This window comes from Delphinapterus leucas, unplaced genomic scaffold (assembly GCF_059928025.1).
Source record: "Delphinapterus leucas isolate spDelLeu-1000000601 "Yukka" unplaced genomic scaffold, BTC_Dleu_Yukka2 spDelLeu_asBTCV2_sq81, whole genome shotgun sequence".
Lineage (NCBI taxonomy): Eukaryota > Metazoa > Chordata > Mammalia > Artiodactyla > Monodontidae > Delphinapterus > Delphinapterus leucas.
In genome coordinates, this window is record NW_028322290.1 from 113,570 (window position 1) to 140,658 (window position 27,089).

The following is a 27,089-nucleotide window of genomic DNA, read 5'->3' on the forward strand; positions in this document are numbered from 1 at the left end:
TATTCTAAGATCAGGTATGGGAAACCAAGCAGAGTCCAAAGCCTTACTGAGATGAGGAGGTAGAGACTAGAAATCTGGAGAGGCTGAGATGGCTGAAACTTACAAAGTTAGGTTCTAGAAAAAGGGAACTACGAAGAAAAATAAATCCAGAAATAGGCTTAGTGTCCCAATTGATATTTGCTGAATATGAAATTATGCAAGTGTGGAGAATAATTCTAAAAGCCCAGGAAAAGAAAAAGTGAAAAATTGTAAACTTAAAACTATTTTCACTAATCACGCAGGGCAAGTAGCTATTGGAGGTATTTACAGGCCAAATGAATAGTTTTTGGTGACCACCTGGGCCCTTTAGTGGAGACACCAGAAGACTCATGTCTTAGTAATAGGGCTGAACTATCCCTGGAGTAAATGTTACAGTTTATATTCTCTACAACAGCTAGTATCACATTGACTTGCAAATAATTTAACAGCCAGACAAAACAAACTACAGCACTCTTTAAGAAAGAAAACAAAATCCAGTCACTCAACAAGAAAATACCATGACCAGTATCCTACCAAAATATGACAAGAGGCAGAAAATTTCCCAAAAGTGTATCAGTAAATGTACAGGCATAGCAAGATAATAAAATAGAAGTATTTTTTAAAAAGTACCAGAGCCTCTGTAATCCATGAGGAAATTTCCATTTGTCCAACATATGTGTGATTGCAGACCAAGCAACAGAGGACAGTGTGAGGATGAGAAGAAAAATTAAAGTAATAATAATCATTTTTTCCCAATGTGTGTGTGTACATATGCACACATATATAACATACATTTATACATTATACATATATATAAAACATTACATATATATTTCTTCCACTTTTATTCTTTGCCCTTTTTATTATTTTTTTCTGTATGCCTTTCGATGCACCAAAATTCTTAAAATTTTTTAATGGAATTCATTTATCTTTTTTTACAGCAAGAAATTTGAGTCCTTTTAAAGAAATACTTGTCCATCTGAACTTGAAGAGGCTATACTATTGCTTTCTAGAATCTTTGATACACCATTCACTGTTTCCATATGGAAATCGAATGTATCAGCACCATCCCTTTCACAATGTATTGTAGTGCAACCTTATGTGTACTGATCTCTGTATTTGGTGTCTTTGATCTAATTAGCTATTCCTGTGACAATAACCACACTATCTTAAATAGATATTAACAATTTTCAAAAAGCTACCCTAAGTCCTCAAATTTGTTCTTTCAAACATGTTTAGGTTATCATGGGATGCTCGCAATTTGATATGTAATTTGGATTGTGAATTTACACACATCTGCTAAGACTTTTACTGGGACTAAAGTAATTATTCATGTTTGAAGAAGATTAAAGTTGTTTCCATTTAAAAGCTTCAGCTTTATGAACTTCATATATTCCATTTACTTAGCTATTCCTAATGTCTTATTTAGGTTCCTGAGGTTCTTTTAGGTTCCTTAAGTTCTTGGAAACTAGAGTTGCCATGGCATAGTGTCCTATGTATCAATAAGTTTGATATGTTAATATTTTGCTTAGGATTTTTATATCATGTTCATGACAGAAATTGAGCTATTAACCAAAATGATCTACCTTTTTCAGGTTTGTCTTTTGTTTATTTTATTTGTTTAGTTTTAGCAAAGTTATTGGGTTTTCATAAAATTTGTTGGAAAATGCTTCATTTTCCATATTTCATTGTTTTGTGTTATTTGCTTATTAAATGTTTGACACAATTCACCCTTAAATCATTTAAATAATTTTGGTCTGGAATTATATATGTGTGTGGGTGTGCACACATGCACATGTGTGTGTTAAATTTATTATTTTGTTGGTTTTAAGTTCTCTTTTTTTCTGGATTTGTAATTTTATTTAATTTTTAAATTGATTTACTTACACACGTTTATTATTATTTTTTATCTTTTTAGTATCAGTAGAATCTGGAGGAATAAAACCTGCATTCCTGAGTTTGGTATTTTGACAATCCTTTTTAGTTTAATTTTTAATTCCTATTTCAAATTTATTGGTATTTTTAAAGAATTTCTAATGTTTTTGATTGTTTTTTCTATTAATTCTTCTTTTCAAATTCTTTAATTTTTAGTCATATAATTATTTTCGATTTTCTACTTCCCTGGGATTTGCTTATCATTTGCTTATATCATCCAAATTCATAAAATTATAATTAACATTTCAAATTTTACCTTTTTCTGAATATGTTTTTAATACTAAGCCTGTGGAAAAAATATAGGAACAGGTCTTAAAGGAGTTGTATCAGGATCTAAGGAATGTAGTGTTGGATCAGCTTGAAATGTGCTGATTTATGCAGAACAAGGAGAAATTCTGGTTTCCATGTGTTGACTCAAGTGCCTGGGAATGATTAGCGTTTTTCTTGGTTGGCTGATGTAATCATAAACCCAAAGGTGATTTAACAAAATATAGTTGAAACTCCTGAACTTCCTTGTTATTCTGTAGAAAAAGATGTCAAGAGAAAAAGAGGGAGTGAGAGAAATCAGAAATTTAAAGTGGATCTATCATACAAAACTTGTTTAATCATTCTCTACCCATTTTCTCTAGAAGGAAAAAAGAGTTCTTTATAAAGACTGTGATTGAGATTTCTCAGCATTTTCAAACAACATGGGGCTACTATCTGCAGGCAGAGAATGCCAGTGGAAGTGATGCCATGAAACTGAGCTCACTGAAATGAATGGAGATGACAGAATCTGTGGTGGCTGTGGCCAAATGGCATGGTTACCATAATGGGCAGCAGAGTCAAAGAATTAGAATCGTTTGGGTCACAGAGATTTTTGATGTGGCTGGTTGACCAAGATCCCAACAATGGAAACAGATGGGCAGCCTACAGAAGTTATATTTGTTTTGCATATGCAGGAAATATCCATATCTGTTAAACAGAATTGACTAGAGTCACTATATTGGTTACAATTATAGTACTTAATTCCAAGACTTGAGCCAGCTAACAGAGTCAAAGAACTTTAAATAAAGGTGAAGTTATATCCTCTTACAGAAGCATCCTGCTACTTAACCATGTGTTACCCTGTAATTTTCCCTTTAGTAGACCTTAAAAGAAAATCCAGCCATAGATAGCAACACAGATGAACCCTGAGGACATTATGCTAAGAGAAATTAGCCAGTCACAGAAGGAAAAGTACTGCATAATTCATTTATACGAGGTATCTAAAGTAATCAAAATAATAGAAACAGTGTAGAATGGTTGTTGTTAGGGGCTAAGGGAAGTAAAAATACAGAGTTGCTATTCAACACATATAAAATTCCTATGCAAGGTGAATGTTTTAGAGATCTGCTGTGCAACATTGTGCCTATAGTTAACAATACTGTATCATACACTTAAATTTTTTTTTTAATAGGATAGATTTCATACCCCATGTTCTTACCACAGTTACAAAAGAGGCACCTGAGGACAATTTACAAGGGTAATTGTACATTAGCGAAGGGGAAATAAACAGAGTTTATGAAATGCTGGCTTTAAACTGAAACTACTATCTGGAGACCAAAACTGTCATTGTATTCAACCAGTCAGAGAATAGCTTTACGAATATCTGGTAATCAATAGAGTTTCAACTGGGGTTCATTTTACAGTTGGCCCAGGTCTTCCTCAAACCTCTCTGTGGTTATTTCCCCAGTTCCAGAATGTATTGTTTCAACAGACATACTGAACAACTGGCAGCAATTTCTCATTGGTTTTTATGATCCATGGAATGATGATTTATACTGTAGGGAAGGCCAAATGCCTTTATCTACACAAGTAGTAAGCTAAAGGCAAATATAGAGGGACTCCAAAGAGTAATGCTGCCTTGAAGGACTTGAAAGATGCAAGAGTAGTGATTTCTACCACAGCCATATTCAATTTGACTATTATCCTATACACAAAATATGTGTCTTGAAAAATGATGGCTTTTCATTAACTTTAAAAAAAAACCTTCATTATCTAATGCTACATAATAAACCACCCCAAAACTCTGGTATAAAACAATTTTATTATTCTAACAGATGTGGATCTTCGAATTTTTTTGTTCAGTAGTCATTTTTAAGCATCTAAACATCTAAGAATGTTTATCATTGAGTATGTATTCAATATATATTTTGAATGGTTATAAATTATCTATCAATATTGAACTACTTTAAAATTTTTAAACTGGGCAAACATTTTCACACATCTCTGTTCTTAGACTCTTGGCAATATTTTTCTCCTTGAATGCTTGCATTTATTTAATAAAATATTAAGCATTTATTAAAACATAAAATATTGTAACTATCAGAGCCCAGAGTATCTGAAAACGAAAGCACTTTTTGTAAGTGGGTCATTAGATGTAATCTTAAGAGATTTCCCCCCTATTTATGTTTCTTTGTTCCGTACCTAAATATTCTGATAATGGAAGAAAAGAAATCTTGTGTGTTGGGTCAGAGCATAGCATACATTTGTATATCTCAACTTCACGAAATACTGTCTCCAAGATACCAATTAATGGAATTTTTTAATTGGACGCTTTACATATCTTTGGTCAGGGAAACGTTATATAGGAAAATATATTTTGTATTAGTGATATTTAGTATGCTCACAGATGGTAGATTAATGCACAGATGGAAATCACACCTTAGTTTAGAGTAAGTGTCTCTTTCAGTAAGAGTAAATAATACTCCATTTCACGATGGGAGGAGTTTGGTACTGTCAATTTGCTGGTAGGTAAATGGCTGGCATTTCCAAAGTATGATTAAGTATAGAAACCAATGAATTGTCCTTCTGCCAGCAAATGAAACATTTAGCAGTAAAATTAAGTACAAGTTAAATGTACTTAACCCATGCATATTATTCAGTTTTCATTTTTACCATCATGACAATTTGATCATGAGCTCATTGGACAAGACTATCTAGAACTGGGATAAAAGCTTACTAACATTCAGACAGTAAGTCATTTTGCTAACCTTTCTATTCAAGGTATCTTCACTATAGAAGTCCTAAGGGGCAAACCCTTAACTTATTCTGAGATGTCCCCAAACTCCACCTTCCTATGAATTCATTTGTTCTTTATATACAGGAGCTCACACTCTAAGCAGAGTAGAGATGTACTGTTTAAAGATAAATCTTTGTATTTGACAGCTTTGTGGTGCTTCAGAGATTCTAATGAGCCGGGATATAAATTGGTAGCAGGTCACTCTGGCTGATGGGAATAAATTAAATAACTCTCCGTTTACCAAACTCCAATTGTTTTTTACCCTCAGCAGGCAACTAGTTAAAAATAACCCCCACTGCAGCACACGTATAGGATATTTCAGCAGGAAAAGTCACTGTGGGAAGGTGAAGAATCTGCTTACACAGTATACATATGGCTTCAGGACATGCTTGCGCCCAATCTCTTTTGTACACTTTAATTGGCATTGTTAATTAGATTTACCTAATGTAACGGCTAGGTGGGTCAGAGTAAGTTTGGAAGAGGCAGCCTGGATTTCATGTTCACTTGGGCTTCATGTTATATTAGGGCCAGTGGAAAACCACTGGCCCTAATATAAATGAGAAGATTAAAAATAAGATTTAAAAATAAATGAGAAGATTTATTGACCAAAAACAGTAAAGCACAGTTGTATGATTGCTATGGGTCCCATGCTGCAACAGAATTTGCCTTAGACACTGAATTAATCATGTCTCCACAACTAGTCCATATAGTCCACGTAGTCAAATGCTTCTACCACTGTGTGAAAAGCTGGAAACCCTTCTGAATGCATTCAGAGCTGGAAACTTCTTTAGTTACTTACTAAATAGGTAAAAATAGCATATCTAAATAGAATATATTTTTCCTCAAAGGCAGTCCAACTAAAACTTAGTCCTCTTAGTGCTGGAAGGGATAGAGTATAACTTTTTCCTTCAATTATAAGGTAATATTTTACCCTGTCTACACCACTGGTTGGACAAGAAACTTTAAAGAAGTGTCAGACCACTGAATTATCCCTAAAGCATCTCTCTCTTTTGTGACAATTGACTTAATCATAGCTCTCTTAGAAGGTCTGGATACTTGCCCTTCAGGTCGTGAGGGATGATGTCATCAACATGTTGAACAGAATATCTGTGATGATGAGCAATTATCCTTCCTAGAGACTCAATTTTGGTACAAAACTAGAGGGGTAATTCATTCCCTAAGAGTAGAATGAAATATGTACTTTTGTCACTGTCTTTTGAGAACATTTCCTCCTCTTATTAATTCTTATCACAAGGGTGGGAAAAAAACTAATCTCATCAATAGATATATAATACAAGATAAAAGTAGCTTTATTAATTTGCTCAAGTAGGGAGACTACATCTGGACAGCATCTGTAAGCAGATTCATCACCCAATTAAACTGATGATTATCTGTCATTCTCTAATTCCCATCTGTCTATTGAGCCAATTGAAGTGGATAATTTAATGAGACTGTGTTAGCAATCATCATTTTCATGTATTTCAAGGTTTTAATGTGGACAGATCTCTGCAGTTCCTCCAAGAATGATCCATTTGTAGAGGGTTGTATGTGTGTTGTTTGTTTTGGTTTGTTGTTTTTTTAAATGGACTGTAAACTCTAGGGATTTCCATCTGACTCTTCTTCCAAAATACAGATTCCAAAATAAGCTATATATATTTTTTTTTTTTTTTTAGCTATATATATTTATATTTATATATTTATATATGTTTACAATTACAAAGTCCCAGAAATTACAGTGAGAATATATGTGGTGATCTATTTGGACATACTGAGGCATTTCTTCTTTTTTTTTGTTTTTAAAGCATCAAAAATTAGCTCTTGGGGCTTCCCTGGTGGTGCAGTGGTTGAGAGTCCACCTGCCGATGCAGGGGACACAGGTTTGTGCCCCGGTCCAGGAAGATCTCACATGCCACAGAGCAGCTAGGCCCATGAGCCATGCCCGCTGAGCCTGTGCGTCCGGAGCCTGTGCTCTGCAACGGGAGAGGCCACAACAGTGAAAGGCCCATGTACCGCAAAAAAACAAAAAAAAAATTAGCTCTTAACTTTCAGTACACAATTGAGTGTATATAGAAAAATCTAAGGAGTTGATAGTTTCCACTTAAATCAGATGAAATATTATCATAAAAATGGAAAATCTGAACAGTTGTGTATGGGTATGGCTACAGTTTTTTTTTTGAATTTTTATTAGAGTATAGTTGATTTACAACATACTGAGGCATTTCTCTCAAAATTGTAATTATCACCTAAGTCCCATATGCTCTCAAACTTAGTTATAAACTACAAATTTTCTTTAGTTCACAAGAATTTATAATAGCTCAGATTCAGGTCTAATATTTCCTCAAAGTGCTGAATTTTTTTTCCATATCCAATGACTTTGACAGTTGTCTAGAGTCCCTTGGTAATAATTAAGAGAAATAACCTTAGTATATATTTATAGTGTTACTGTGTGGTCTCCTTCAGGTGTGTCTAAACTTCCATTTCTCAATTGATTTTAGGTCTATTAACTTATCTAGAGCTAGAAATTGGCTTAGGGGTCAAGGATCTGTTGTGGTGGCTTAGGATATACCTTACAAACATGGAAATTTGAGGTTATATAAGCTAAGTTGAAACTTAAGTGGCCATTCATAACTTTTGATTCTGGAAACTCCACAATTAATTAAGACCAACAAAATATTTCTGGTTCAGACTACTGTGACTCTACTGGCTCTTTGGTATCTACATTCACTTTATCACTAGGAGTTAGCTCTTACTAACAGATGTCTGTCACTATGAAATTCTTCTATCTTCTGAAATATGGAGACATTTTAACTTTACTATTTCAAACCTGTATCACCAACTGTAGCACTCAGAATGGGCTAGCGTATGCTGAAGTATAATAAACACCCCCAAATCTCAGTGGCAACACAAAAAAGTTACACTTTACTTATGCTATATAAGGTCAGCAATGGTTGGAGGACCCAGTGACCCAGAATGAACTGTGATCTACCTGAACACATACTCCATAATGTCTGAGTGAACGATGCATTGTCCTCTAAAACTTTTACTCAGAGGCAGCTCTTCAAGACAGGGGTGTAGGAAGATCCTGAACTCCTCCCATGGACACACCAAATCTAGTTACATATGGAAAAATTCCCTTTGAAAAGACCTGAAAACTAGCTGAATAGTTTTTCCAGAACAAAGGAAAAAAGAGCCACATTGAGACAGGTAAGAGAGGTAGATTGCCAAAACCTCACGCCCAGCACAGTGACCTACAATCAGGAGGAATCTCACAAGTAAAGAGCTTTTCCCTGAGGAGTGAGGGATTTTTTCCCCATGTCAGGCACTCCAAACCTTGGGACCTGCACTGGAAAGATAAGCCCCCAAATTGTCTGGCTTTGAAAACCAGTGGGGCTTATGTCCAGGAGACCCAAAGAGCTATATGGAATTGAGATCCTGCTCTCTTAAAGGGCTTGTGTGCAGGCTTACTCACCCCAGGACCCAGCACAAAAACAACAATTTGAAAAGCACCTAGACTATATGCAAAGGAGATTCATTTGCTAATCTTAAAGTGTGTGCTGAAGGGGCAAGGGCCTGTTGGGGTTCTCTCTAGGGATGGAGGTGGTGGTGGGTACCAGTTTTGCACTCTCCTTCTACCTTGTTAACAGCAGCAGGCACACCCTGCCTCCATACTCTCCTGCAGCCCTGTTAAGCCAGGGGGCATGCCCTCCCCCCATACTCTTTTGCAGCCTTGCCAAAACCAGCAGGCAGGCTGTACCTCCACATTCTCCTGTGTCACTGCTAAAGCTGGCAGGCACACACAGTCCACACAGGGAATGTCCCTTGAGCATCTGGCACTAGTAGCCAGCAGAGTTAGTGTTTCTGAGCCCTACAGGACTGAAACAATTGGAGAGAGAGTTCTTGGCAGGCTACCACCCCACAGGGCATACCACAGAAAGCAAAATGAGACATAATCCCAGTCTTCCTATGAAAAAGGAATTTATTTACTTGTCCTGGAGCTTCAACCTGAGGGGCAGGCTTCAGGTTTACCACACATCTAGAGGCTACAGAAGAGGTCTCAGGAAACATAGCCCAGGGAACATGATCTTCGCACTCTCCCTTGGCCTTGCTACAGCTCACTGGTACCTCCCAGAAACGAGCTTTTACACTTGTCTAAAACCCTGATTTTTGCAACCACTGTCAAGGAAACACTTCTGGATCAACTGGTCTGGAGGTCAGCAGGGTTTAAAATTGAGGTCCCAGAGGACTGTATATATTTGCATAATTTAGAAGCTGCTGCCTGAGAAACTGGCTCCCAAACAGACTGAAATTAAGTACAGACTAAAAAAAAAATTTTTTTTGAACACTGACAGGTGTTGCACATCCTTAACTACTGGAATCTATGAAGAATAAATCAGGAAGCTTGGACAATCACATAGATTTCAGAGACAACCAAGAGTAAGAACAAGGTTGAATGACAAGTTTCATCTCCTACACAAAGCCACTCCTTCAAGTCTGGGAAAGGTAGCTCTTCCACCTAATACACAGAAACAAACACAGAAAGTAAAGCAAAATGAAGAAACAAAGCAATATGTTCCAGATGAAAGAACCAGATAAAACTCTAGAAAAAAACCTTAATGAAACAGAGATAAGTAATTCATCTGATAAAGAATTCAAAGTTATAGACATAAAGATGCTCACTGAATGGATAGAATAGATGAACATAGTAAGAACATGAACAAAGAGATGGAAAATATAAGAGAGTATCAAACAGAAGTCACAGAGCTGAAAAATGTAATAACTAAACTGAAAAACACACTAAAAGGGTTCAAGAGCAGACTAGATGAAACTGGAGAAAGCACCAGTCATCTCAAGACAAGGCAGTAGAACTCACCCTGTCAGAGCAGAAAAAGAGAAAAGAATTTTTTTAAAAAAGTAAAGATAGCTCAAAGGACATATTGCACCACTTAAAACAGACTACCATTCACATCATAGGGCTCCCAGAAGGAGAAGAGAGAGGGAAAGGAGTAGAAATATTATTTGGAGAAATAATGACTGAAAACTACCCTAACTGGGGAAAGAAGACAAACATTCATATCCAGGAACCGGAAAGTTCCAAATAAGATAAACCCAAAGAGACACAAGCCAAGACATATTATAATTAAAGTGTCAAAAGATAAAGACAAGAGAGAATATTAAAAACAACAGGAGAAAAACTTCTTGTTATGTACAAGGAAACTCCCATAAGCCTATGAGCAGATTTTTTCAGCAGAACTTTGTATATCAGAGGAAGTGGCACAATATATTCAAAATGCTGAAAGAAAAACCTTCCAACCAAGAATATTCTACCAGCAAACTTCTTATTCAGAATTGGAGAGAAAAGAGTTTTCCATAAAGGAAAGGCTAAAGGAGTTCATCACCACTAAAAAAGACTTTAATAAGAAATGTTAAAGTGACTTCTTTAAGCTGGAAAAAAAGAGCACTAATTAGTAACAACAACAAGAAAAGTAAAAATCTCACTGGTAAAGGTAAATTTATAGTAAAGATAGTGGATTAACTATAAAGCTAGTAGGAAGGTTCAAAGACAAAAGTAAAAAAAAAACTGTAACTAAATAATTAGTTAAGGGATACACAAAATACAAAGATATAAAAATGACATCAAAAACATAAAACACAGGGATAGGGAGTAAAAATGTAAAGTTTTAGAATGTGTTCATACTTAACTTGCTATCAATTTAAAATAGATTGTTAAATGAAAGCTGTTATGTGAGCCTTAGGGTATCCACAAAGCAAAAACCTATAGTAGAAACAAAAAAGATAATGAGAAAGAAATCTAAGCACAACACTAAAAAAAGGCATCAAACAAAAAGGAAGAGAGCAAGAGAAGAAAGAAACAAGAATTATGAAACAACCAGAAAATAATTAACAAAATGGCAATAAGTACATAACTAACAATAACTACTTTAAATAAAAATGGAATAATTCTTGAATCAAAAGATACAGTGGCTAAATGAATTTTAAAAAGAGCCATCTGTAGCTGCCTACAAGGGACTTACTTCAGATATAAGGACACACAGACTTAAAGTGAAAAGATGGAAAAAGATGTTTCATGCAAATTGAAACTAAAAGAAATCTGGGATAGCTGTATTTATATCAGAGACAAAATTCACTTTAAAACAAAGACTGTCATTAAAAACAAAGATTTGCATTACATAATAATAAAGGGGTCAATCCAACGAGAAATATAACATTTGTAAATTTTCATGCACCCAGTATTGATGTACATATATATAAAGCTAATATTAACAGACAAAGGGAGAAATTGACAGCAAATCTTAGGACACCCAGACTGCAAATAGGACACCCAGACTGAAAAGTCAACAAGGAAACACAGGCCTTAAATGACAAATTAGACTAGAGAGACTTAATAGATATATACAGAATATTCCATCCCAAAGCAGAATACACATTCTTTTCACGTACACATGGAACATTCTTTAGGATAGATCACATGTTAGACCACAAAAAAAGTTTCAGCAAATTTAAAATGACTGAAATCATATCAAGCATTTTTCCTTCCATAAAGGTAATAAACTAGAAATCAATAACAAGAAAAAAACTTGAAAAAAATAATAAATATGTGGTTAAACAACATGCTACTGAAAAAGCAATGAGTCAAAGAAATCAAAGAGAAGTCAAACTATAACTTGAGAGAAATAAAAATGAAAATACAATATACCAAAATCTATGTGATGCAGCAAAAGCAATTCTAAGAGGGACAGTCATAGTGATACAGACTACCTCAAATGACCAGAAAAGTCTCAAAAAAACAATTGAACATTACAACCCAAGAAACTAGAAAAGGAAGAAAAAATGAAGCCAGAGTTAGTAGAAGAAAGGAAATAATAAAGGTAAGAAGATAATAAAAAGAGAAAATAAATGAAATAGAGTCTTAAAGAGTAGAAAAAAATTTTAAAATTAAGAGCTGATTCTCTGAAAGATAAAATTGACAAACCTTTAACTAGACTCACTAAAACAAACAAAAAAAGAGGATAAAATTAGAAATGAAAAAGGAAAAATTATAACTGAAAACCAAAATATTCAAAGACTCATAGGAGACTAATATGAATAATTACACACCAACAGATTGGACAATGCAGAAGAAATAGATAAATTCCCAAAACATACAATCTTCCAAGACTGAATTTTGAAGAAACAGAAAATCTAAATAGACCAGTTACTAGTAAGGAGATTGAATCAGTAAGAAAAAGACCCCCATCAAACAAAGTTCAGGATCAAACAGTTTCACAGGTGAATTCTACCAAATATTCAAAGAAGAGTTAATACCTATCCCTCACAAACAATCCCAAAAAATTGTAGTGGGAATGCTCCCAAACTCATTTTATGGGTCCAGCATTACCATGATACCAAAACTTGACAAGGACACCACACACAAAAAAGATTATAGGAAAATACTGCTGATGAATATAGATGTAAAAATCCTCAATAAAAATATTAGCAACCAAAACAATACATTAAAAAGATCATACACCAAAATCAAGTGGGATTTATTCCAGGGATACAAGGATGGTTCAACAGCCACAAATCAAGATGATAGTCCACATTAACAAAATGAAAGGTAAAAATCATATGATCATCTCAATAGATGAAGAAAAAGCCTTTGACATTCATTTATGATAAAAAACCTCTAAACAAAGTGGGTATAGAAGAAACATAACTCAACAATAATAAAGGCAATATATGCCAAGTACACAGCTAACATCATACTCAACAAAGAAACGCTGAATGCTTTTCCTCTAAGATCAGAAACCAACAAAAATGTCCACTCTTGCCACTTTTATTCAACTTAGTATCAGAAGTCCTAAGACAGAGCAATTAGACAAGAAAAAGAAATAAAAGTCATCCAAATCAGAAAGAAGGGAGTAATACTGTCACTATCTGCAGACAATATAATTTTATATACAGCAAAATAATAAAGACTTCACCAAAAAAAACTATTAGAATAAACAAATTCACTAACGCCACAGGGAACAAAATCAATATCCAAAAATCTGTTGTATTTTTATACACTAAAAACAAACTATCAAAGAGAAATGAAGAAAATGATCCCATTTACAACTGCATCAAAAAGAATGAAATACCTAGGAATAAATTTAACCAAGGAGATAATAGACTTGCATATTGAAAACAAGTCCTTAATGAAATAAATTGAAAAAGATACAAATAAATGGAAAGATATTCTGTGCTCTTGGATTGAAAGAATCAATATTGATAAAATATGTGTACTCCAAAGCAATCTACAGATTCAATGCAATTTCTATCAAAACTCAAATGGCATTTTTCAGAGAAACAGAACATATATTCCTAAAACTTGTAAGAAACCACAAAAGACCTCAAAGAGATAAAGAAATCTTGAGAAAGAGGCACAAAGATGAAGGCATCTTGCTCCCTGATTTCAAACTATATTACAAAGCTATAGTAATTAAAACAGTATGGTATTGGCATAAAAACAGACACATAGATAGATGGAACAGAATGGACAGCCCAGAAATAAACCCATGCATATGTGATCAATTAATTTATGACAAAGGAGCCAAGATTATACAATGTGCAAAGGACAATCTCTTCAATAAATGGTGTTGAGAAAATTGATAAACAACATGAAAAAGAATGAAACTTGACCACTACTTTACACTATACATGGAGATTAACTCAAAATGGATTAAAGATTTGAATGTAAGACCTGAAACCATAGAACTTGTAGAAGAAAACATAGATGGTAAGCTACTTGACATAAGCCTTGGTAAAGATTTTTCAATCTGACAACCAAAAGGAAAAACAAACAAATGGACTATATCATACTAAAAATCTTTTGCAAGGCAAAGGGAACCATGAACAAAATGAAAAGCCAACCTACTAAAAGGAAGAAAATATTTGCTAATCCTATATCTGGTAAGGGGCTAATATCTACAATATATAAACAACTCATACAACTCAATAGAAATAATCCCAAACAATTTGTTTAAAAACTGGGCAGATCTAAACAGACTTTTCAAAGATGAAACACAGATGTGCCAATATATACAAGAAAAGATGCTCAAAATATTAATCTTCATGGAAATGCAAATCAAAACTATGAGATGTCACCTCACACCTGTTAGAATGGCTATTATCAAAATGACAAGAAATAAGTGTTGGCCAGGATGTGGAAAAAGGGAACCCTCATGCACTGTTGGTGGGAATATAAATTGGTACAGCCAATATGGAAAACAGTTCCTTGAAAAACTGAAAATAGAGTCAGCAATTCTACTTCTGGGTATCTATCCAGTGAAAATGAAAACATTAACTCAGAAAGATATACAAGCCCAGTATTCATTGCAGCATTATTTACAATAGCCAAGGTATGGAAACAACCTAGATGTCCATCAATGGATGAATGGTTAAAGAAGAAGTGGTATACATACATACATATATACACACACACACACACACACACGAGATACTACTCAGCCATTAAAAAGAATGAAATCTTGCCATCTGCAATAACACACATGGTCTTTGAGGGTATTATGCTAAATGACAGAGAAAGACCAATGCCAAGTGACCTCAGTTATATCTGGAATTTAAAACGAATGAATGAATAAACAACAACTAAAACAAGCTCATAGATACAGAGAACAGATTGGTGGTTGCCAGAGACAGTGGGTGGGAGATATGTGAAATGAGTGAAGGGGATCAAAGGTACAAACTTCCAGTTATAAAATAAATAAGTCATGGGGATGTACAACCTGGTGACTATAGTTAATAATACTGTATTGCATATTGGAAAATTGCTAAGAGCATACAGTAAGTCCCCTACATACGAACAAGTTCCATTCCGAGAGCACATTCATAAGTCCATTTTGTTCATAAGTCCACCAAGTTAGCCTAGGTACACAACACAATTGGCTATACAGTACTGTACCGTAATAGGTTTATAATACTTTTCACACAAATAATACATAAAAAACAAACACAAAATATAAACACTTTTAATCTTACAGTACAGTACCTTGGAAAGTACAGTAGTACAGTACAACAGCTGGCATACAGGGGCTGGCATTGAGTGAACAGGCAAGAAGAGTTACTGACTGGAGGAAGGAGAGGAGGTGGGAGATGGTAGAGCTGAAGGATCGTCAGCAATAGGAGACAGAGGGCAAGCTGCAATTTCACTCACGCCTGACGTTGATGGCACAGGTTCTGGTTCCTTGCTGGATTCAATTCTATCTACCCTCTTGAAAAAACAATCCAGTGATGTCTGAATACTAGGCTCTTTTTTTCCCATCATAGATGACACGGTAGCACTGTATTACATTCCAAACAGTGGCTTCAGCCTTCGTGTACCATTCTACATTTAGGTCCTGTGCCTCAAAAACTAACGGTGCCTCCACAAATAGAACTCACATGATTGGACATGTGAACACACGTCTGCATCTTTGAAGGTTCGCAACTTGAAGGTTCATATGTAGGGGACTTAACTGTAAATCTTAAATGTCCTCATCTCAAGAAAAAGACTTTTGTAACTATGTATGGTGATGGATATAAACTAGACTTATTGTGATAATCCTTCACACAATATATCAAATATTGAATCATTATGTTGTACACCAGGAACATGTATATGTCAATTATATATATATTATTATATACATGTAATATTATTACATACATTATTATATTATAAATATATATATATATTATTACATTCTACAACATTCATGGCTACTTCAACTTCCAACATACCAAATAATAACAGTCAACTAAAAATGTACCTCTGCATGCAATCCAGATTTATTTTTTAGAACCATTTTCCCTAATCAAATTTTAGGTCAATAAATAATAACACAATATAAAATATACCCCATTAGTTAAATGATTCCTTATTATTATTTACAAACTAACATTTGCTTAAGTTAAACTTTCAAATAATAATTCCACATTATATATAAATATTTGGATGAGTAATAAAAAATTTCCTGTCTATTCTCTCATATTTTATGGTACATAATTACATTTACTCTCTGCCACTTTCTTTCAGGATGCCCATTTATAACTTTAGTACATCTGACATAAAATGATGTTCACAGAAATTCCCTGGAAGGGCCATTCATGATGGGAGAGAAGTTTAGTTCCTTACTGCCAAAATGATGTCAAATCCTATAGATCAAATGAGAGCTATAAATAACCTGAAACTGTGATTTATATTTTGAAATAATATGAGAGGTGTTACATTGAATTTTCCTTTTTATTCACCAAACTTATAATTCTCCATGTGATCATATAGTGTTAACATAGGAAAGTCAAGTGTTTAGGAAAATAGCTATGTAGAGGAGGTAATAGTCTTTACCTCCTTTAGGCTTAGAATTCTTTAAAATATCTAATTAGTACTGATGTGTCTATTTTTTTAAAGTCAACAAAATTAGTCGATATAATTAGTGTAACTCCAAAGAGCTAATGAAGATAACATAATTATTCTTCAATATATGCTATTCTTTTCTCCAATATATTATCTGCATTTGCCACTCCTAAAAAAAACTTTTTTTTTAAGCCTGCTCTTTTGTTAACAATGTAATTAATGGGCTTTTAGATTACATTTTCTAAACAAATGCTGAAAGCACAACATCAATGCCAAATAATGTTATCTTTATATCTTTGTCATCTTGTTATAGACTGCAATGTTGATGCTATGTTTTAACATGGCTTGTGACTTATCACTTACCATAAATTAGGAAGTGTCAAGCAATAAAAATGAGTACACAGTGTTTTATTTTATAAATTATCAGCTTTGAGTAAAGAAAGCCTTTTAGCAATACATGCCTAGAAAATTTAAAATACCATGAACTATTACCTTATATTTACATTAAGGCTAAGTTGACTATCAATAATTTCTATTTAATATTATTTTATCAATTTACTGTATTTGAAAACAGAAAAGAAATACAAAACTAAAATTATGAGTGATTAATTTCAACTATAGAGAAATTTTATGGTATTAGAGAAAGGCTTTTGAACTCTTTTTATTGGTTATATTTTTATAACAATATGATTTTCCAACCCATAAATTAATACTGACTAGTTATCAATTTATAGATTGTTATATTCTCAATTTTTAAGTCTATCTTTTTAACCAATTTAAATTCACTATAATTACATAACACAAAGTTATGATTATATAAGTCATATACATATATGTGTGTGTGTACAAATTAAATATATTTTAAAATTAAAATGTGATAGTGAAAATAATGGCCTCCTGAAACGGCCTATATATTAAATCTTATAATTGTGAATACTTTAGGCTACATTACAAAATAATTCAGGCTTCAAATGAAATTAAGGTCAATAATCAATTGACCTTGAAATAGGGAGATTTTTGCAGATTATTCAGATAAACATAATATAATTACAAGGTTGTTTAAAAGTGGAAGAGGGAAACAGAAGAGTGACTATGGAAGAAAGGCAGAGAATGATGCAATATTTCTGGTTTCAAAAATGGAAGAAGGGGGTTCTAGGAGCTAGAAAAGACAGGGAAACAGATTTGTCCCCAGAAACTCTAGGAAGGAATGCAGCCCTGCAGACACCTTGTTTATAGCCCAGTGAGACTCATATCAGACTTATTACCTATGGAACAGTAAGATAATAAATTCGTGTTTTTTAAGACACTAAGTTTGTGAAAATTTATTAAGACAGCAGATAAGCTAATACACCAAATGGACTTTTTTAAAACACATTCTGGAAAAAGAGATTAAATGTGCAGTCAAGACACCCTTTTTCTGCCAATTACCTTTATGGATGTAATACCATAAATAAGGGGACAGTGGCAGAAAATTGAGTGGGCTTTCTAAGGCATCAAGAATCAACATATCCAGGAACTCAAGGGTAAGAAAGCTGACACAGGACCAAAATTTTGGTGACATGATAGGTAATAGAATGCATGGTGGTTTAAGAAACCTTTTTCTAATCAAGTGTACAGGATTTGTTGGGGGTGGGGAAAGGGAAAGCACTCAATCTGCCTAACATGGATAAACCAAAACTTGCATTGGTAATGTAAATTCTTCACAAACGTTTAAGTTTTGAATGAACTGTCTTTTGCATCTAGATGAACCTGAGAAAAGAGAACATGCTGGAGGAATACAATACACTGGTTAATTTTTTCCCAGCCTATAAGAGCAGAAGCTTCTATTCCTCTTACTCCTGCTGCTTGGCTATTGCTCCATAATGTCAACAAATTGAGTTCTACAGGTATTAGGAAACCATGTCATCCTGAGTAAGTAGAGAAAAATCTTATCTATTGTAACCTAATGGAGAAAGGCCAAAATGAAATAATTAAAGAGACAGAAAAATGAAATAAAGAATTATCAAGAAAATACAATTAGAGCAAAAACAAAAGCAAACACCCAGAACTAAAAAAAAAAATGTATTTCCGAATTTCAAATAAAAACATAACTGAGGGCTTCCCTGGTGACGCAGTGGTTGAGAGTCTGCCTGCCGATGCAGGGGACACAGGTTCGTGCCCCAGTCCAGGGAGATCCCACATGCCACGGAATGGCTAGGCCCGTGAGCCATGGTCACTAAGCCTGAGCGTCCGGAGCCTGTGCTCCGCAACGGGAGAGGCCACAACAGTGAGAGGCCCACGTACCGCAAAAAAAAAAACAAAAAACAACATAACTGAGAAAAAGGAATGGCTATTTCTGAAAAACAAATTTATTTTCAAGTATATAAACTGAAAAAAAAATTTAGAATTATGTCACGAAGAATGACAAATCATTTGTTAAAAATCAAAGAAACATGAGATGTGGCAAAGTCAGTACTTAATTGGGAATTTAAAGCATTGAATACACATATTGGAGAAGAAGAAAGAAGTGAAATTAATAATCTAAGCTTCTACCTAAGGCAACTGAAAAATGAAGAGCAATTAACTCCAAAGTAAGCAGAAGAATTAATAAAGTTAGAGCAGAAATGAATAAAATTAAAAACAGGAAACCAGTTGAGAAAGATCAATGAAACCAAAAGCTGGTTCTCTGAAAAGATGAAGAAAATCAATAAGCCTCCAGCCAAGTAACTAAGAAAAAAAGGGAGAGGACACAACTTATTAATATCAGAAATGAAAGGGGACATCACTACAGATTCCATGGACATTAAAGGATAATAAAGTAATATTATGAACAATTCAGTGAAAAAATTTAATAACCTTGATAAAGTGGATTAATTTCTTGAAAGATAATCTGACAAACTCACATAAAATTAGACAATATGAATAGGCCTATAACATTAAAGAAATTGAGTCAATAATTAATAAACTTCCAAAACAGAAAGCACCAGGTCCAGATGGATTCACTGATGAATTCCACCAAACACTTAAGGAAGAAATGATACCAGCTCTCTTACCTCTTTAAAAAGATAGAAGCAGAAAAAATACTGACTCATTTGATGAGGTCAGCATTACACTAATACCTAAACTAGACAAAGATATGATAATGAAATTAACACAGATGCAAAAAATCCTCAACAAAATTTTAGCAAATTAAATCCAACAATATGTAAAAAGAATTATACACTACAAACAAGTGGGGTTTATTCCAGGTATGCAAGACTGGTTTAATGTTTGAAAATGAATTAATGTAATCCATCATATCAACACACTAAAGAAGAAAAATCACATGATCATATCAACAGATGGAGAAACAGAATTTGAGAAAATCCAACACTCATTCACAAAAACTCTTAGTAAACATCCTTAACTTGACAAAACATCTGCCAAAAATTACAGCTAAAATCCTACTTAGTGATGAAAAATTTCAAGCTTTCCCACTAATATCAGGAACAAGACAAGGATATCCCCTCTCATTACTGTCCTTCAACATCATACTGGAATAACTAGCTAATGCAGAAAGACAAGAAAAGGAAATAAAAGTTATACATATTGGGACGAAATGAAGTTGTCTTTGTTCACAAATGACTTGATTAGCTATGTAGAAAATTTGAAAGAATCAACAAACAACTTCTGGAACTAATAAGCAATTATAGCAAGGTTGCAGGACACAAGGTTAATTTATAAAACTCAATGACCTACCTATATATGAGACATAAACAAGTGGAGTTTGAAGTTAAAAACATGATACCAGTTGTATTAGCAGCCCTCTCAAATGAAATACTTATATAAAAATCTAACAATATAGATACAAGATCTATTTGAGGAAAAGTGCAAAACTACTGAAATAAATGAAAAGAACTAAATAAATGGAGAGATACTCTATGTTTATGAATACGATGACTCAATACTGCCAAGATGTCAGTTCTTCTGAAGTTGACCTATAGCTTCAATATATCTCAATCAAAATGCCACCAAGTTATTTTGTTAATATTCATAAATTGATACTAAAGTTTATATGGAAAAGCAAGAGACCCAGAATAGACTAAGGAAAACAACAAAGTTAGAAGGCTGATAGTACCCATCTTCAAGACTCACCAAGACAAGTGTGGTGTTGGCAAGAGAATATACAAACAGATCAACTGAACAAAATAGAGAGCCCAGAAATAAACCCCTATTAATATAGTTAACTTACCTTTGACAAAGGAAAAAAAGGCAACACAATGGTTCAAAGAATTTTCCAACAATGGTGCTGAAACAACATGACATCGACATCCAAAAAATGGATCTAGATACAGAACTTAAGACTGTCCCAAAAATTAACTCAAAATGGGTCATGGACCTCAAAGTAAAATGCACAACTATAAAACTCCTGAAGGTAACTTAGAAAATCTAGAGAACCTTGGGTATGGAGATGACTTTTTAGATATGACACCAGAAGTACAATCTATGAAAGAAAGGATAAACTAAACTTCATTATGATTAGAAGCTTCTGTTCTATAAAATACAATGTAAAGAAAATGTCAAGACAAGCCACAGACTGGGCAAAAATATGTGCAGCACATCTTATGGACTCTTATTCCAAATATACAAAGAACTCTTAAAACCAACGATAGGAAAACAAACTACCGCATTTAAAAATGGGCCCAATACTTTAACAGGCACCTCACCAAAGAAGATATACCGATGGAAAATAAGCACATTGAAAGATACTCCACATCATAGTCATTACAGAAATGCAAATTAAAACAATGAGATACCACTACACACCTATTAGATGGCCCAAATCCAGAACACTGACATCAAATGCTGGCAAGGATTTGGAGCACCAGGAATTCTCTCTCATTCACTGCTAGTGGAAATGCAAAATGGCACAGCCAATTTTGAAGATAGTTGGGTAGTTTCTACAAAAATAAATATTTGCAAACTGTCTTAGTCAGCTTGGATTCCTAACCATCATCTTCCTGGACTTCAACTATATGTTAGATTATTTGATATTGTTCCACAGCTCTTGGATGCTCTTTATTTATTTTTTTGTCTTTTCCCTCTCTTTTGCTTTGTGTTTGTTTTTGTAATTTCTGTTGTCCTGTTTTCAAGTATACAGATTTTCTCTGAGGTATCCAAAGTAGTCCATGGTAGGAATTCACCTCTGAAATAGTGCTTTTAAAAAATTGTGTTTTCATTTTATTCTTTATCTACAATTTCCATTTGTCTTAAAATTCCTCATCTCTTTTTTCTCCTATCATTCCCACTTGGCACTTTAACATAGTTCAGAGTTATTTTAATTTTCTTGTCTGTTACTTCCAAAATCTTTTTCTTCTATGGCTCTAGAGCTATTAATGGCTTTATGTCTTAATAAGTCAGTTTTGATGCTGTTTTCTTTTTCAGTGTTTCAATTTTTGAATAAATGCCAAAAATGTGTATCAAATTAGAGAGGCTGAGAAAAATATTATACTTGGTAATGTGCACACCCATCTCTCCTTTGATGGAACTTTTTCGTGAAGTGCAAGGTCAATATGGTCAATTAAGCTTCTTATTTGGGGGGAGATGGCATGAGCTACGATTGCTTTGAGATTACTGCTATTTAAAAATTCCACTTTATATTGCATTTTGTGGAGTTTTAGAGATCCAGAGCATTTTTCTCACTTTTCCTTTCCTACCCTCAGCTTTCAGCAGGTCTAACACACATGCACCAGAAAGTGATTCTCTTGCATTCTTCTACCTGAGCCAACAGTAGATAATGGTTTCTTCTTATTAACTGAAGGCTCATGGTGAGACAGGAGTAGTTTCTTGGTTTTCTTTCTCCAGCCTTAGGCAGGCTCATTATCTACCAAAGTGAAAAAGCTTATGTGCCTTATCTTTGAGGAGACTCAACACCCTCTGGAATTTATTTTACTTGTTTGCCTTGAAATATCAGCTCTCTACAGGTTCAAGGAAACATGATTCTGTAGATTAACTGACTGTTTCTCACTGTTAGAATGTGAACAATTTTTCTTCTGGGTTCTTTCACCTTCAAAAGGATGAGATTCTCATTGTTCTCATAAGTCTGCTTAATAACTAGTAAGTTCAAAGCATACATCACTAAATCATGGCTGAATGTTGGCAAATTCAAATAATTTTGTGGCAAAATAGTAAATGTATACTGATTTCCATTTTATAGCGATATTTACTCTGCCTTGCTGAACTCTAAAACTGAGATTATGAAGAAGGTATTAGCCAGGCTATAAAGAGTAGATTACCAGTTCTTCTCGGTTTGTTGCATTTCCTGAAAAAGCTTTTTACATAAAAGGTAAAACTGAAGCAATCAAATAGTGTATATTAACTTTTCAGATCATCTTGCTTATGTACTGACCATAGTGTTCTTGAAATGTCAGTTATTGGAAATCAAAACTTCTTTTTCCAATATTTAGAGAAATAATGTGTGTTGCCCCTGGGATTCTTTATCATTCAGTGTGTTTGTTTTTTTTTTTTTTTGTGGTACGCGGGCCTCTCACTGCTGTGGCCTCTCCCGTTGCGGAGCACAGGCTCCGGATCCGCAGGCTCAGCGGCCATGGCTCACGGGCCCAGCCGCTCCACGGCATGTGGGATCTTCCCGTACTGGGACACGAACCCGTATCCCCTGCATTGGCAGGCGGACTCTCAACCACTGCACCACCAGGGAAGCCCTCATTCAGTGTTTTTAAAGGAGTAGTGCATGGTTGTAGTGTACGCCTTGGCAGGTTGTTTTGGGGGGTTTTTTGGGGTAATGCAAGTGCCTGACTTATGCTTTGATTGCTAAGGCATCCACTTCAAAGAGGCATCCACTTCAAGGATGGCTATCTCAAATAAACCCATGACTAGATAAAGGTTAGGATGCAATACCTTAAAGGCTGTATAGTAGGAAAAGACATATTTATAAAGCATTTAAAGAGTATAAGAGAAGGGAGATGAATTCAAATGGGTCACAGATTAAATGTAAAGATTGACAATCCATTCTAGCTTGCAGAAGATGTGCTGGAGGATGTGATACCTGAGCTATGTCTTGAAAGATAAGTAATATTTCATAAAGTATAAGGTGGGGTCAGCTTGGAAAAAACAGGAGTTTGTAAAGGGCTTTGCATGTTCTGGTAGTAAAATTTAAACAGTAGACATGCCAATTTATATGGATTCAAAGAATTTGAACACCTTTAAACAGAATTACAGAATGCATAAATCCATATTCACTTAAGTGTTTCTTTATGTAAATATTTTCTCTCCAGTGATGCTGTAACAGAAATACCCTAATATAAACTTTCTTGTACACTATGGTCCAATAGCTCTGACACTCAAACTAGTGGATTAAGCATCCATTATTCTTTTTGAAGTGGTTTTTGCTTGCTTGTTTTTTTCGGTATGTGGGCCTCTCACTGTTGTGGACTCTCCTGTTGCGGAGCACAGGCTCCGCAGCGCAGGCTCAACGGCCATGGCTCACGGGCCTAGCCGCTCCGCGGCATGTGGTATCTTCCCGGACCGGGCACGAACCCGTGTCCCCTGCATCAGCAGGCGGATTCTCAACCACTGCGCCACCAGGGAAGCCCTGAAGTGTGTTTTTATACGGTGATTTCTAAGACAGTCTTTTAGTAAAATTAGGTATTTTTTACTGACTTGACCTACTCATTCACTGAATTGAAATGAAAGGCCAACCTGGGAAACTGGAACAAAACAAATTCATGTTGCTTTCATTTTGTTTACATGATTCATTAGTGGAGAAAGGTACAAAGTGGAAAATAAAAGACAGGGAAGCGAAGAAATAATAGCAGATGTGGGATATACAATCACTGCCTAAATCTTCCAACAGAGGAATTTGAATTGACATTGAAAAATTAGCTTCTGGAAAGCTTTTACTTACTGGTTACCTATACTATATTACCTACCTAACTTTAAGAATGGTCAACACCTAGGAAAAGTAGGAAAAAACAATCAGGTGAATCAAGTCAATTTGACAAATACCTGGCTTTACTTTCTTCCTCACCAGGGCTGGGAATACACATGTTGCAAACAAAAGATAAATCACTAGGTGTGTGGTCTCCTAAAATTTAGTCCTATCCAATCCGTGAATACTCTAAAAGAGAGAAAGAAAAGCTCTGAAGTTGTTGAAGAAATGAAATGGAGCAGGACCATATGGGGCCCTCCTGGGTACAAATCCTTTCCAGGTCCCCCATTTTCTTGTCTGTAGAGAAAAGGCTTCACCCTCCTTGACCTTCCTTGAGTTCCAAAGGGAATATTCAAATAGTTGCTTATCAGGGAAGGGCAGGAATGCAGAAACAAAGTAGCAGCAGTAAAGAAACAATAGTTCAGTCATGGGGCAGGGTCCTGGTTCCTCTTCAAGGAATATATATAACAATATCTTTAAGTTCTTCTGTGGGAACAAAGGTCCCAGCCCAGGTGGAGGATGATAACTTCAGACTGAGCACAAGATTCCTGGAGCACTGCCCTCTTACCTCACCACAAACCAATCAAAAGAAAGTCTGCAAACAGTGGAAGATAAGGAAGACTCTGATCCCCTCCGCAAATGATTCTCCCTGTAAAAACATTCATGGTTCAGCAGAATCTTTGGAGTTGATTTTTGTTTTTTAGTTTGTTTTTAACCTTTTATTTTATGTTGGAGTACAGCCTATTAATAAAGTTGTGATAGTTTCAGGTGCACAGCAAAGCGACTCAGCCATACATATACATGTATCCATTCTCCTCCAAACTCGGCTCCCATCCAGGCTGCCACATAACATCGAGCAGAATTCCCTGTGCTATACAGTAGGTCCTTGTTGGCTATCCACTTTAAATACAGCAGTCGATCCCAAACTCCCTAACTATGCTTTCCCCCACTCCATCCCCCCAGTAACCATAAGTTTGTTCTCTAAGTCTGTGAGTCTGTTTCTGTTTGTAAGTAAATTCCTTAGTATCATTTCTTTTTAGATTCCACATATAAGGGATATCATACAATATTTCTCTTTCTCTGACTTACTTCAGTCAGTATAACAGTCTCTAGGTCCATCCATGTAGCTGCAAATGGCATTTCATTCTTTTTAATGGCTGAGTAATAGTCCATTATATGTATGTACCACATCTTCATCTTCTTTATCCATTCCTCTGTTGAAGGACATTTAGGTTGCTTCCATGTCTTGGCTATTTGTAAAAAGTGCTGCAATGAACACTGGGGTGCATATATCCTTTCAGACCATGTTTTTCTCCAGGTATATGCCCAGGAGTGGGATTGCAGTGTCATATGGTAGCTCTATTTTTAGTTTCTTAAGGAACCCCCATACTGTTCTCCATAGTGGCTGTACCAATGTACATTCCCACCAACAGTGTAGGAGGGTTCCCTTCTGTCTACACACTCTCCAGCATTTATTGTTTGTGAATTTTTTGATGATAGCCATTTTGACTGGTTAAGGTGATACCTCATTGTAGTTTTGATTTGCACGTCTCTAATAATTAGTGACGTTGAACATCTTTTCATGTGTCTCTTGGCCATCTGCATGTCTTCTTTGGAGAAATGTCTATTTAGGTCTTCTGCCCAGTTGTTGATTGGGTTGTTTGTTTTGATGATATTAAGCCTCTTACCAATGGCATTTTTCATAGAACTAGAACAAAAATATCTTGAAATTTGTATGGAGACACAAAAGACTCCAAAGAGCTAAAGCAATCTTAAGAAAAATGGAGCTGGAGGAATCAGGCTCCCTGACTTCAGAGTATACTACAAAGCTATAGTCATAAAAACAGTATGGTGCTGGCACAAAAATAGAAATATAGATCACTGGAACAGGATAGAAAGCCCAGAAATAAACCCATGCACCTATGGTCAATTAATCTACAACAAAGGAGACAAGACTACACAGTGGTAGAAGGAAAGTCTCTTCAACAAATTGTTTTGGGAAAACTGGACAGCTACATCTAAAAAAATGAAATTAGATCATTCTTTAACACCATACACAAAAATAAGCTCAAAATGGTTTAAAGACCTAAATGTGAGATTGGACACTATAAAACTCCTAGAGGAAAACATAGGCAGAACACTCTCTGACATGAATCGCAACAATATCTTTTTTGATCCATTTCCCAGAATAATAGAAATAAAAGCAAAAATAAACAAATGGGACCTAATTAAACTCAAAAGCTTTTGCATGGCCAAAAGGAGACCATAAACAAAATGAAAAGACAACCCACAGATTGGGAGAAAATATTTGCAAATGATCTGACAAGGGATTAGTCTCCAAAATTTACAAACAGCTCATGGAGTTGATTTTTGGACATGAGTCTGCCTTCTCTCCAGGTTGCCAGCCTCCTGAACAAAGCAAACTTTTGTTTCCAACCAACACTTGTCTTTCCGAGTATTGGCTTTCAAGCAGTGAGCAGCTGAACCTGAGTTCGGTAACAGAAACACAGACAGGGAACTCCGATTACTTTCAGCTTGACCTGCCGTTAGTCTTGCCCTTCAAAATCCTTCAAAAATTTCTAGAAAGGTAATGTTGGGGAGAAAGAAATTTTCTTTTACCCTTCTGGATTCTTCTGGCAGGTCTAAGACTTAAATTGATGTGACAGAGTTTAACAGGAGAAAGTCAAACAAAAGCTTAATAACATACATACTTTGGAGAGACCCAGAAAAATTCCAGAGTAACTCACCAAAATGACTGAAATACCTTAAATACCATCTTGAGCTAAAGACAAAAG